General features: G+C 40.5%; 1 protein-coding gene across 1 annotated transcript in view; it reads left to right on the top strand.

Moving 5' to 3' along the window:
- The first annotated feature begins 7,243 nt into the window (after nucleotides 1-7,243).
- The window catches only part of LRRTM4 (leucine rich repeat transmembrane neuronal 4), a 419,241-nt gene continuing 414,235 nt past the window's right edge, over nucleotides 7,244-12,249 (top strand). Inside the window, exon 1 of the mRNA XM_061348236.1 lies at nucleotides 7,244-7,341. The gene's annotated coding sequence lies outside the window, so the exon portion shown is untranslated. The remainder of the gene's footprint in view (nucleotides 7,342-12,249) is intronic.

Here is a 12,249-nt window from a genome sequence, read left to right as displayed (position 1 = left end):
GAGAAAGTACTCAGAGAAGAAATAGACTTCTATAATGTAATTACTTCTGTTTGACCCCTGAGATGCAAAGCTCACTGGCTTCACCCTTGTTTAATTTAGTTGTGGGGAATAGATTGTATAGACCTGAAACCCATTTTTATCAAGGCTATTATTCTGATAGAGAATCTTCCTGACTCTATGTAATGCTGAAATAGAAGAAAGGAGCCTCGGTAGAAATGAAAGTTAAAGCTTTGGCAGTGCATGTTTCTGCTATACATTACATTGAAGGTATACATTTTTTTAAGTTCCTTCTATTAGCAATAAACATTATACACAGGCAATAGTGAGTGGAAAACTGGAAGCACAGATTTTAGACACAAACGTCTACCACTCTTTATCAAAACCCGAGGTGCAACAATGTTGTGTTGGCTGGTTTATGAGTTGACATTAATCCTTTGTCACTGTAAGCATTGGCAACTTGCATACAGTAAAAGCTAATGATTCCCAACTATTAAAACTGAGGTTATAAACAGGAGATTTAAAGTGGGATTCAAATTCTAGTCCATGTCCCAGCCATTACTGGCCTGGAGAGTGACACTGTTCTTAGTTACCTCATTAGCACACCTTGGAGATTTTGTCTTGGTGCCAGTTCCTTGGAAAATGTGGGTGCCCTACCAGGTCTTTAAATAGAAAATCCACTGAATATCCTGAAAACCCCAGGATTATCTTTAACAGAAATGGAATAGTTAAGGCACAATTTCAAACTTCCACTAAATCTTTAGTTTCTTTTCTTCTTTTGACCTCCCAGGAAAACCGATGAAGGGATTCTATACTAATGCTATTGCAACTGATAATGTAAGAGAATGTCTTTATTATCTGGGGAGCCTACTACTGACAGTATTCAGAATGGATGAGCCCATGCTTCAGATCAATAGGTATTTTCTTTTAGTGCTGATTTAGCTTTGACTGGAAAGGAAAGCACTTAACTCAGGCGTGGAGAATTTGTAAGTGTGTATATATGTATTCATGGAGATGGCAGTTAGATGACCCACTTTTCATAATAGTATTGAAATAGTAACGTGTTTCAAGTAAATAGCAAATGCCATCCAAATAGTTACCATAGTAATGATAAAAGGAATTTAATTTCAGTCAATCAAACGAATATTGAGTTGATCCAGTTAATTTCCACAAAGGTATTTACACTCAAATCATACCGGTATTTGATGATATTTGAACACAGATTCTTCTGCAGTTGGCCAACACTTTTTTTTCTTCTTAAAAGCATTTATTGTAATGCTTTTAAATCATTTTTGTGAAAATACCATTGTTGAACATGTGCCAATTGCATCGTTACTGTGAGACAGGGTTCAATATTTATTAGTTTTCTATATCTCTATGAAGGTAGACAGCCAGGTCAGTGGGAATAGAGTGTCTAAGAATGCTGCTTAGGAAAAACTTACAGCCTGACCTCATTTCTTTGGAGGAAGTGGCTCAATTAACAGTTGAGTGCTCCTTGTATTCTCAAGCATTAGAAAACGAGAAGTTTCATCTGTCATGTACAGATGACTGGACAAATTCCAACTGATTTGTTCAAGACTTTCCTGGAAATTTCCTGTATGATCTTGGCTAGGCTTCTGTTCTTAAGCTTGCATACTCATCTTCCTTGTGAAATACCCTGTTTAGGATAAAGGCAGCGACTGCAAGTAGAATGCATTAGAGATGGCAAGAAGATGGATCTACCTTGTATGGTGTTTTTGCTCCATTAACTCAAATTATTCCACTATTGCATCATTTACCAATTTTAAGTATCTATTACCAAAGCTTCACAAAAAGAAAAGGACTGAAATGGAGTGGCTGTGTGATGTGTTTACTTCAGAAGAAAAAAAAATAAATCAAAGATGGTGCTTCAAGTATACTTTTTAGCACAATTGGTCCAAAACTCTGGTGCTCTCTTATACTGATTACTCTTCTTCATTGTCCTGATTATTCCGATCCATGTCAAAGGTTGAACTTCATTAGAACCTAAAAATAGTAAGATCCAAGTCTGCAGTCTGGCAGCCAGTCTGGTACTAGTAGACTGCTCACGAAGCTCTTTCTTAACAGTGACTCATGCTCTCCATTTTTAAGGGCAAAGGGTCTGTGTTCATGGAATTAACCCAGTCAGCTACAACTGCTGCAATTACAGTCTAAAGTCAAGGTCTTGCATTTTCCATGTTCTGCAGTATGGTCCAGTACTGCAGGGTTATGCAAATCAGCAGTGGGGCTTGGCTTGCATTTAGATTAAGCTAATAAAAACACAGCACTAAGCATGGAATTTGATATAGTTTGGAGGGTTTGTTTTTTCCCTCCCCCCCATCTTGTTTTTAATAGAATAGCTCCAGGCCCCCTAGAACCAGAAGCTGTGTTACGCTGAAACCCACCTGGCAGCACTACAGTTTTCTGTTCTGTATTGTCAGATTCCTAAAAGGGCCAAGTCTTATCCTGGTACCAGTCTGTTAATGGTCACATATGATGATGAATCTATGCCTGCAAAGTTGATGACTAAATTTCCTCTGAATTACTTCAGCTGTTGATGTTACTCATGTTCATAAGCATTGAGCAACTATTGAGGAGCCTCATCTCACCCGAAAGACCAGAAATGTAGCTCTTCATGAATTATCTTTCTGTATCTTTCATTAACTCCATCAAACTGCACGACCTTTCCTTGAGAAGTGACAGCTGGAAGGTAGGGCCACTTGGAGGAGTGTCCCTGAAGACACAACAAGGGATAAAGATATGCTGTTAATCTGGTAAAGGAACAAGTTATGGGTTTCTTCTCCCCTTTGAGTTGGACAGGCACTGAGAAAGGCACAGGCTTGCTGAAGTATCACAACACATTACTGTACTCCTTTAAAAACAGTGAGTTCTGTTAATGGTTGCTACTAATGATAAATATTTATTTCCACTTTAAAAAGGAATGCCATTGTGTCTGTCTTCAGAATGTCCTTGAGTACGTTCTGAGTGTGACTTTAATCAAATGTCATTTTAACACTAGTCCTGTTCTGCAAATCTCTAGTGAAATTCTATTAATTTTCAATTAAACTTCAAGTAAACCAATTAGCATTTTCATTTCTATAGAGCAACAAAGGCAGAATCTGTAATGAGTCTATCCAGTTGTTCACAGAGGAATAAATGGTCTGGATACATTTCTCCAGTGTATCTTTCTGTGAAACTTTGTCAAGTATATTACCTTTATCATTTTCTCCTCTGCTTTAGGCTCCAAACTGGATTTCTTGTGGTGTACAAACTGTCTTCAGCCACTTTTTTCCTTAAGCTGTATTCCAGTATTCTTTCTCTCTTCACTGCAAATTTATAATATTGCTTTAGTGTGGTTTAAGTGGTGTCTAGCTGAGGCAGGCACTGGAAAACCCTTCTGGTCCTGAAGTTGTTCAGGACCTCAGCTTAACGGGGCAGCAGAAGGAGTTTTTCCTTTTCATTCTAAATATGTGAATAAAAGTGTCTGAATTATCACAGCTGGAAGCAGGCTCAGACCCAGATCATTTCTGTCTCCATCCAGTATTTCATCCTCTCTACCTCTTTCTCTTATTGCTACCTCCTCACAGACAGACGTGATCCCAGCTCTGAAGAGCTTCATTATAAAGAATATATAGTCCCTGAGAGGGAATCCTGGAGTTCTTCCAGGGTGGGTATGGTATCATAAACTTTCATCATTACTTCAAGCTTGCAGCTCTCTGTAGTGGTCTGCCTTTCCTTTAATGTGCTAATCTAACTGCTGGGTGCTGTGGGCCCCTAGCCTCACTTGTGTCAACTCCAGTGCTTCTCTGACCCTGTGGAGGCCTGCTGGAGGTCAGAAAGCTTATCAGAAAGCTAATTACTGTTTGCTTTGGTGGAGTTAGTTTTATGCCAGGTTAGCTGTTTGAAATGGATCCACTTCAGCTGCCATGGAACTGCAGCTCAAAGCTGTGTCGTAGCCAAGCTGTAGTTACGCTCGTTTCATCCAGTGTCCTTTAATGTATGAGAGAGAACTCTCCCTGGCTGGGCTTCAGACTGAACACAAGCACTGAGCAGACTGAGGTTCCCCCCATAGTGTGGAAAGGACTGTGCTCTCTCATGGGTGCTTAGAGCACCTCGGGTAGTCCCTCCTGTGAGATCCCAATGCCAGAGCTCCTTCCACTGAGTGAGGAGGAGCCCAGCCACCTAATTCAGTTTATTTCTGTTTAGAGCAGAAGAGATTCAGCCCAACCAGCTGTAAACCAGAGAGCCCTGGGCTTGCAGGATCATGAGCAGCTCCGAGCACTAGCCATGAGCCCTGCTCTTTACTACAACACTGCATGCTGTTGTCCTGTTTGCCAGACCACCTCAGAGAGCCAGCACTGGCTTGTAAACACCTTCCTTTGCTGTTTTCTTATTATTTACCTGATAATATGAACAAAGTGGGTTATTACTCTCAAAGTGGGTTATTGCTTTCCTCAGCTGTTGGAAAGGTGTGAGTACACAACACAGGCTTTCATAATAAAGCTGTTATCTCCATAAGCTGACACACAACACGTTTGCCTCTAATTCAGATGCTTCAAGGTGGTTGCAGTGTTCAGAAGCAGCTGGGGGCTCAAAACAAAGCCCTAATTAAAGGTCCCCTGACTGTTTTCCAAAGCATTCATATGTTGGGAAGAGAAGAAAGTATCTTGGGCGTCTCAACTGCGTATCTGTTGCTTTGGTGTGTCAAGCCAACTACAGTGAGGTTTTTGCACCCACTGTTAGATGTGATAGCTGACAGGATGTGTATATGATGTGTAAACGAGCATTAGTCACCTGAAGAACGCTTAAGAGGTTAAGTTACCAGACTTAAACTGGGAGGCTTCGCAGCTGGGGCTGGTTGTAGTGCCTGTGAGGCGTGGCCATAGCAGCTGTGTTGGAGGCCAGTGGCTGGGGCAGCCCTTGTCTGGTTTATAAGCGGTGAGGGTGAAGCTTCCTGTGAGCACTCGCTGCACCTCTGTGGTAGCTGGGGAGCCGGTGCCCTGCCCTGGTTGTGCTGCGGGACAGCGGGTGGCAGTACCTGAACAGGAGAGAGGAAGCCTCCAGCCTGAGCCCAGCTTCGCCTCCCCTCCCGGCCGCCTACAGCGAGAGGTTTCGGAGGCGGCCCCAGCGGCTGGTGGGGAAAGGGCGATCCGGTCCCGGCCGGTTCCCGGCGGTTCCCTCACAGCAGCACAGAAAATGGCTGCCACATCGGCTTGAGGTGTCGACTGGGACGGAGCACATGGCGGGGCTGCGGTGTCCCGGGACTGGGTCCTCACACAAGGTGACGCTGGCGAGAGGAGGAGGCAGGAGTGGAGATCCCAGAGGGAAGCACGACGAGTGAGCCAGGTATTTTACTGACACAGCATTTGGCCTTGCCTCATTGTAGCCCGTGCAGACTGGTGTAGTTAGGTGGTTCTAACTTATAGAAACTGGACAAATAATGTTAAAATAGAGGTTGGAATGTGTATGTGTGGACAGGAGGGATTTTTACAGTATTGTTTTGGTATTTAAGAGAACAGTTGGGAGGAGAAAATCCCAGACTTCCCATTCCTATTCCTGATAACATACTGAAAGAGAAAATACAGCCAAAAGGTAATCCATCCAAGAGGTCAGGTGGATTAGCAGTGTGCAGCAATTGCTATCTGTCTTGAAGCTTGAAAAGCAAAATTAAACACTAATAAAAACACTTAAGTCTTTCTGATACCCCGGGGGGGAAGAGGACGTGAAGCAGCGTGTGGTAATAACACATGGGCTCCGGTGTTGATGAGAGGTGGCTGAGTGCTGATGAGCCAACAGCCACTGTGATGTTGCACATGCTGCAAGGGAAAATCTTCCTGTGCAGCACCTATGCTCTGGGGCAGGCATCCAGATGGCATGCGAGTGGGCAACATGACAATTACTGAGCTATTCTGGGCGGGTAATGTGTGCTGAGCATAGGCAAATCGAATCTGTGTCTTGGAGGTTATGTGGGTCTTCCTCCTGGCTCTGTGTGTTTCAGTTTTAAGTTACCAATCAAATCACTTTAAAATTTCTTTCTACTGTTACCAAAGCCGTTAAATAACCTGGTGAATCAAAAGGTAAAATATATTGAGCTAAAGGTTGAGGTCTTATTTGAGGTTACTTTTGCCACAGAACTGTGTTAGAGTTCAGTCTCTCCAAAGCAAAAGACTCCAGAGTTGCACCGCTATGAATAAGAATAGCATCTTTGAAGAGTTCTATGTAAATCCTTTTTCATTTTCTTTTGACCTTTTTTGATTTTTCAGCAGAAAGGTCTATGCAAGCTTATTAATGCTACAGGTTATAGGATTGATGTTGTGTTTGATGGAAAGCCATTCTCAATTCTAATTTACTTTTGGGTCACATTTCTTTGTATGGTACAGGTTAAGCTTGAAAGAAATTGGGATTTCTTTTTGTGTTTTACTTTTTTTCCCCTATGATTCTGAAGCACTTAACTCACTTCTGTCTGACAAGTCTTGGTGAAGAACAGAATGCTGTAGTCCGTGAACCTAAAGAACAAAAAAATCTTAGTATGATGAAGTTTCCCTTATTTTAGTAATACTAATATATTATGTGATATTATGCTGTGTGATGTGAGAATATGGAAATTGAGTATTATGTGGGAATATTGGGACAATCCGAAGATGTTCTGTGCTTACTTTAGGGCTTGGTGCAGGATGCTACGCTTTGGCTGTAGTATCAATTCATGCTCACTTTGTCCTGCTGTAGGCGTTGACAGAAGGTGCATCGCAGGAGAGGCCTGGGCTCTGGGTGGCATTTGCATTTCAGCAGCTGAGCCAACATGCCTTATGTTTTAGATTATCTGTTTAGTGAAGCATTTTAAAATGATGGCCTTGAGCAGCCTAACAGCATTGCTGTGACTTCTGGTATTTGGAGCTATTGATAATAATAATTTGGGAGTCACTCTGTGGTCCCCTGATGAAAGTGAATATGTGATTAGATATTTGAATTAATTATGTTGTACTTGAGTTAACTGAGATGCCAAAAGGCTGAATGAGTCCTCAAGGGACTCATGACAAGTTGGTGGCAGAACTGAGACTAAAACATAAATGGGCGCCTGCCTTAGCCATAGACAAAACTGGTAATTGCTTTAATTTTCCTTTTTAAGGAGGGGACATGTGTCCCAAAATACAGGCTAGGCAAAATGTCAAGCAGTGAGGAAAAAACAGCTTTGCATAAGGAATATTTGCTTTATGTTGTCCTCAGTGGTGTTTCTATTGCTTGTTTCCTCTCAGACTGAGAGGGGATGCTTTACAATGGAAAATGTACCATGCGGACCAAGAGCTGAAGAGCCTATAGAGAGCTCCATTTGCAGTTCCTTCATTGAAGGTATGTTATAAACGTGCTTTTGTAAATCAGTGTAATTTATGTAATTGAGGCAACAAATTAGAGAAAACAGCCAAGTGACAAACTATTGTAATTACAGAAAATCATCCAGCTAATTGAAGTAACAGTCTATCAACAAAATTTATCTATTTAAAGGTTACATAGAGTAAATGTGTTTTAACTTGCCACATTACATGGGGTAATTACAAGGGTAATGCTGGGGAAATGTCTTTTTCCCCTTTACGAAGGGGAGAACATTAGTGGAAGCCTGAACTCTTAGAGCCCTGTTTTTGGAAGTTGGATAAAGTTCAGTTTGTGTCATGCTTTTGTTGCTGCAGCTGTAGGCTGAGTCTTTGAATATTGGGTGAGACCTTAGTTCCAGTGAACTCTTCGGATTTTTTGTTTGGTTTGTGGTCCTTTAGGAATTCTTGTAACGTGAGTTTTAATCAGTTGTGACAAGTGTATCTTGCCTTGATGTACAGTGTTTTTCCCCAGATGTACTTGGAATGCTGTTTTCTGAGCTGCAGTAATCATAGTTTATTATTAAAATTGGTCAGTTATTAATTACTACTGTAATTAATCATTTTGAGTAAATAAGCTCATCATTTGCATTCATGCAGAATTTTCAGTGCTTCTGCTTAGCACAAGGAGAAAATGAGTGGGAGCAGAGGTAGTTCTGCTTAGCTACAGTTGTTTTTGACATGGTGTGTAATTATGTTTAATTCCATTTAGTACAGTGCAAACGTAGTAAATGAGACTAAGCATAAGCACGACTTCCCTTGTACAAGTATCCCAATATTCTGATACAGCTGTGGTAACTGGAATGGCAGAGGTGGAGATTTTGCTGTTAGGGGCTTGTGCCCTACTCTACAAGAACATTAAGCTCATTTGCACAATAAACCAGCATTACTGATTTAAATAAGGGTGGAAAAGTGAAAGAACCCTGCTACTTTACTGGTGGACTGCATCCGTCCTTGGGAATGCTAGGGAAGAAACAGCCCTTGCTGCAGTGTTAACGGAACCTGTACCACTAGTAATGCTCCATGTAAACCCTTTGCAAAAAGCTGATGGTATAAATAGCAGGGAAGTGAGAGAAAAGCATGTGGGGACTTGTCCAAGTTCCCAGCACTAGAATTACTACCTTTACAACACAAACTGAGACAGTATCAAAGACAATGCCAAGTCACAGTCACCATGATAAAGAATTTACACACATGTTCTTCTCTTGAAAAGCAGTATGAAAGAGGGAAGAGATTATGAACTTCAAAGAGCTGCCTTTAAACTAGGAATATTTACACACAGACCATGTCATTCTTCCTTCACTGAGGGAAAGCAGTTAGGAGGAATTCAGCAGGTAGCTTGGAATAAGGCAGCAGTGGATCAGATAGGAGTGTAGGTATAGCTCCAGAATGTTGTTCAGCCCTGGTCTACCTGTAATATAGGTGCCTTTGGAGTCTTTAAAAAGGAAAAAAAGAAGTGTATGCGGTGTTTTGGTTGTGGGTGGGACAGTCCGTTCTAGATGTTTTACTGGCAAGAAGCAGGTTAAATACATTCATAATAGGGTTCTGCTAAGCAGCTTTCCTCATTGCTTCAAAGATTCATGGAACTGTTTTGGGGGAAGGTGGTTTTAGTCACTGAATGCCTGATGGAATGTGCTAGAAGGTGACAGATTTAGGCAAGTTTTTGTCTGTACTTCTGCGAGCATTTGTGCAAAGCAAACACTATCAAAATACAAACCCCTAGGTAAATGAAAACCAAAGTGAAATATAGCGTACTTTGATTAACTTTTTAAATGGAAACAGAACTAGGCCACTACCCAATACTTTTGCGTGTGATTTTATTCAAGATTTCCAAGCTAATTTTACTGACCTTTTTCAGTATCTCATAACCAGTTCCATTTCAGTCAATAGCAGAATCTGAGCATTTAAAATTTTTTCTGATCTATTTCTTAGTCTTTAAACATTTACATCCTAATTCTCTTTGTCCTTGTATTTAGTACATGCAAAGTTGTCATGAAAATATTTGGACCTTATGAGTGATGCTTTGTTACACAGTTCTCACATTCCCTGGCACAATTTGGCTTGTTTTTCCTCTCTGTGATAACATTCATAGTTAGACCACAAAAAAGTTTCCATGTGTTTATTCTACCCTCACTATTTTTGATATGTATCTGCAGAGGGAAATGGGCAGTGTGTAGCCATTCAGTATAGGCTGCATCTTCTTTTAGTAAGAGTTATGCAAACACATTTAACTTGTTTACTGAACAAACATATATTCACAAAGCTTTGAGTTACACTGTTGACTTCTACTACAGTGTAGCGTGGAAATGAACACAGGGCTAAAAGTGGGAGAATGATAAAAAGGGATTATAAAAGAGCTGTATTTTCTTTAAAGAACAAAGCTATTTTACACTTGGCCACAAAACCCTTCTTTCTTGGTAATATATATTTAGAAAGATTTAAGAATACTTCAGCATTTTAGTTGTATACTGCAGGATTTCTGAAGCTATGCACTTTCTGTAGAGGCTCGAATAAATGAAATACTATCTTGGTACAATAATGGAGGACAATACTTATCTAAGCAACTCTTAATCTTGAATGTACTTACTCTGACAACACCCCTGTGAGTTACAGAACTTCTGTGATCCTTTTTTTAGGAGTAAAGACTTTAGGAACAAAGAGGCTCAGCCTGAGATTTTCTTTTTAGGCTCTTTGCCTTGATGTAAGAACTATGTTACCCAAACATCTTCTCTGTCTGCATTGAAGTTTGGTAGTGGTGCAGTACTAACTAGCGCAACATCTAAATTCCTTTAACAAATAAAGTAATTAGGGAGACCAGTGAGTAGGGAATGCTTTGGGTGAAGTCAGTGAAAGTTAAATGATTTGGTTTTAAGACATGGTATGAGTGAATCCTTTTTTTGAAAGTAAATAGAGCCTGGACTGCTTTTTAGAGGAACTGGCTGAGCGTTAGGGGGATTATAGACTACGGTGTCTGGGTTAGCACACCTTCAAAATCTGAAATTACTTAGAGAAAGCGGAAATGGAAAAACTTTGAAGTCAAGGCATCACTTTGGGATGTCATTCTAGCAGACTGTAGCCGGCTTTGTGTAGGGGAAGCCCCCCTACACTTCTCTAGTACCCAGACGTAGTAAAGCAATCTGTGATAGACTACCTGAAGTGTGCTGAGATTTCTTGGGCTAGTGAATAAAATTGAGTCTCCACTTATGTGGTTATTCCCTAGAAGCAGAACCTGTGTGGTTTGGGTTGCTGTGCTTCAGACATGGCTTACAAAGCTGCCAGGACAGAAGTGTATGCTTCCCTTTTCCCCAGTTGAGCTCGCACCTCTTTAAAACACCTATACAAATAAATGAATTTTTACTACTGCCTTTGTCATATAACTTGATTGTAGGTTCCTGATGGAGCCCTCATTTCAAGTGTGATTTCTTAAAGCTAATAAACTGTATAACTGGCTTATGGTTTTCATTCTAGATGGCTTGAACTTTATGATTTTTCTGACCCAGAAACAAGAAAACTTACAGCAGTGCCTGAAGTCTTAGTGCAGTGTATTACTTCAGAGTCCCAGGAAGACATTTTTTCCCCAGGTCAGCAAATACTTGTAGGTTTTGATAGATATTCTCAATTATGTCTCCAAAAATGAATTACGAGTTGTGAAAGGAACAGAATACATATGCTCTTAAGTCTTTGGGGGTTTCAACTGTGTAGTTCCAGAGCTCTTTCTGAGAGGAGGAAGTTACAAGAATCAGGGAAAGAAAAAGAGCTTTATTACTTGCACTAGCAGTACTAATGAAAGCTGATGTGCAGTGTGTGTTCTAGTTGTAAGCGTATCCATGTTGACTGAAAATGTTTTGTCAGCATGTCTTTTTGAAAAAACAATTTTTAATCAAAACGTGACTTCTCAAGGGAAATGATTTCTTGTAAGCATGCTTTGGTTTTCCTCAATATGAAGAAAAATTCCCTATTTACAGCATACAGACACTATCCCTACAGTAGCATTTTGTGTCATCTTATATATGTCCACTGAGTGTGGGACTGAGGCTCCAGAGCTTGGATTTCTCCTGCAGCCTGTGCCAGGACTCTACTTCAGTGTGTAGATCAAGTCAAATAACTTGGTTTTACTTTTATACTTATTCAGTGGGAAAATTTTAATTTATTTCTTTAGTTGCTTTGAGATTCACTAACAAACATTGTATCCCTTGGCTATTTATGTATTTATATTGCCCATGATATACTGAATAATCACATGTTGCAGGTACTAGGTAATAAATTACAATGCGATGATTTCTTATGACTGAGGTTTTTTCCAAGTGGTTCCGAGAAGACTAAGCATCAGATTGCTATGCATTTCCTGTCATAATTGGCTGCTTCAAGAAACCTGCATTTTCATGCACAGAACTTCATTTTTTGTAGAGATGAGATGTCACAGAAAAGGTCTTTTGTAGTTCAGCAGGCTATATGGGATACCTTAATTCCTTTTTTGCTAGTGAGACTGTCTTAGAGATGCATATCTGTATCTTAAGTAGGCAATATAATATCCTGGTTAGCAATCGGAGGGGTGCCAATATAGAAAGACTTGTCATACACTGTGGGGCTTTCCTTGACTTTAGCTCAACATAATGTTGAGAGGAAGGGGAAACCAAGCTGCATGTGCCAAGAAAAGGAAAAGGGCTTGTGGTTATCAGCTGGTCTTTATCAGTAGTGGGAAGAAGGTTGTCATCATTGTCATCTTTTTGTCTAGTTTGCAGCCCCTTTCTGGGTGCTGAAAACCAGCCTTTTCCTTCCCAGCCCATGGAAAAACCCAACCTGTTCTTTTCCCACTCAGGTTGTATTTCTGTTCTTGCTACTTTCCTCTGGACTTCTTTCAGTTGATGTGTGTATCTTTTACCTGCCTTTA

Source organism: Neopsephotus bourkii, unplaced genomic scaffold (assembly GCF_033783945.1).
Source record: "Neopsephotus bourkii isolate Nb327-2 ecotype Australia unplaced genomic scaffold, CSIRO-AGI_Nbou_v1 NB_346, whole genome shotgun sequence".
NCBI classification, from domain to species: domain Eukaryota; kingdom Metazoa; phylum Chordata; class Aves; order Psittaciformes; family Psittacidae; genus Neopsephotus; species Neopsephotus bourkii.
The sequence above is the reverse complement of the archived record's forward strand: the minus strand, read 5'-3'. Positions and strand labels throughout refer to the sequence as shown.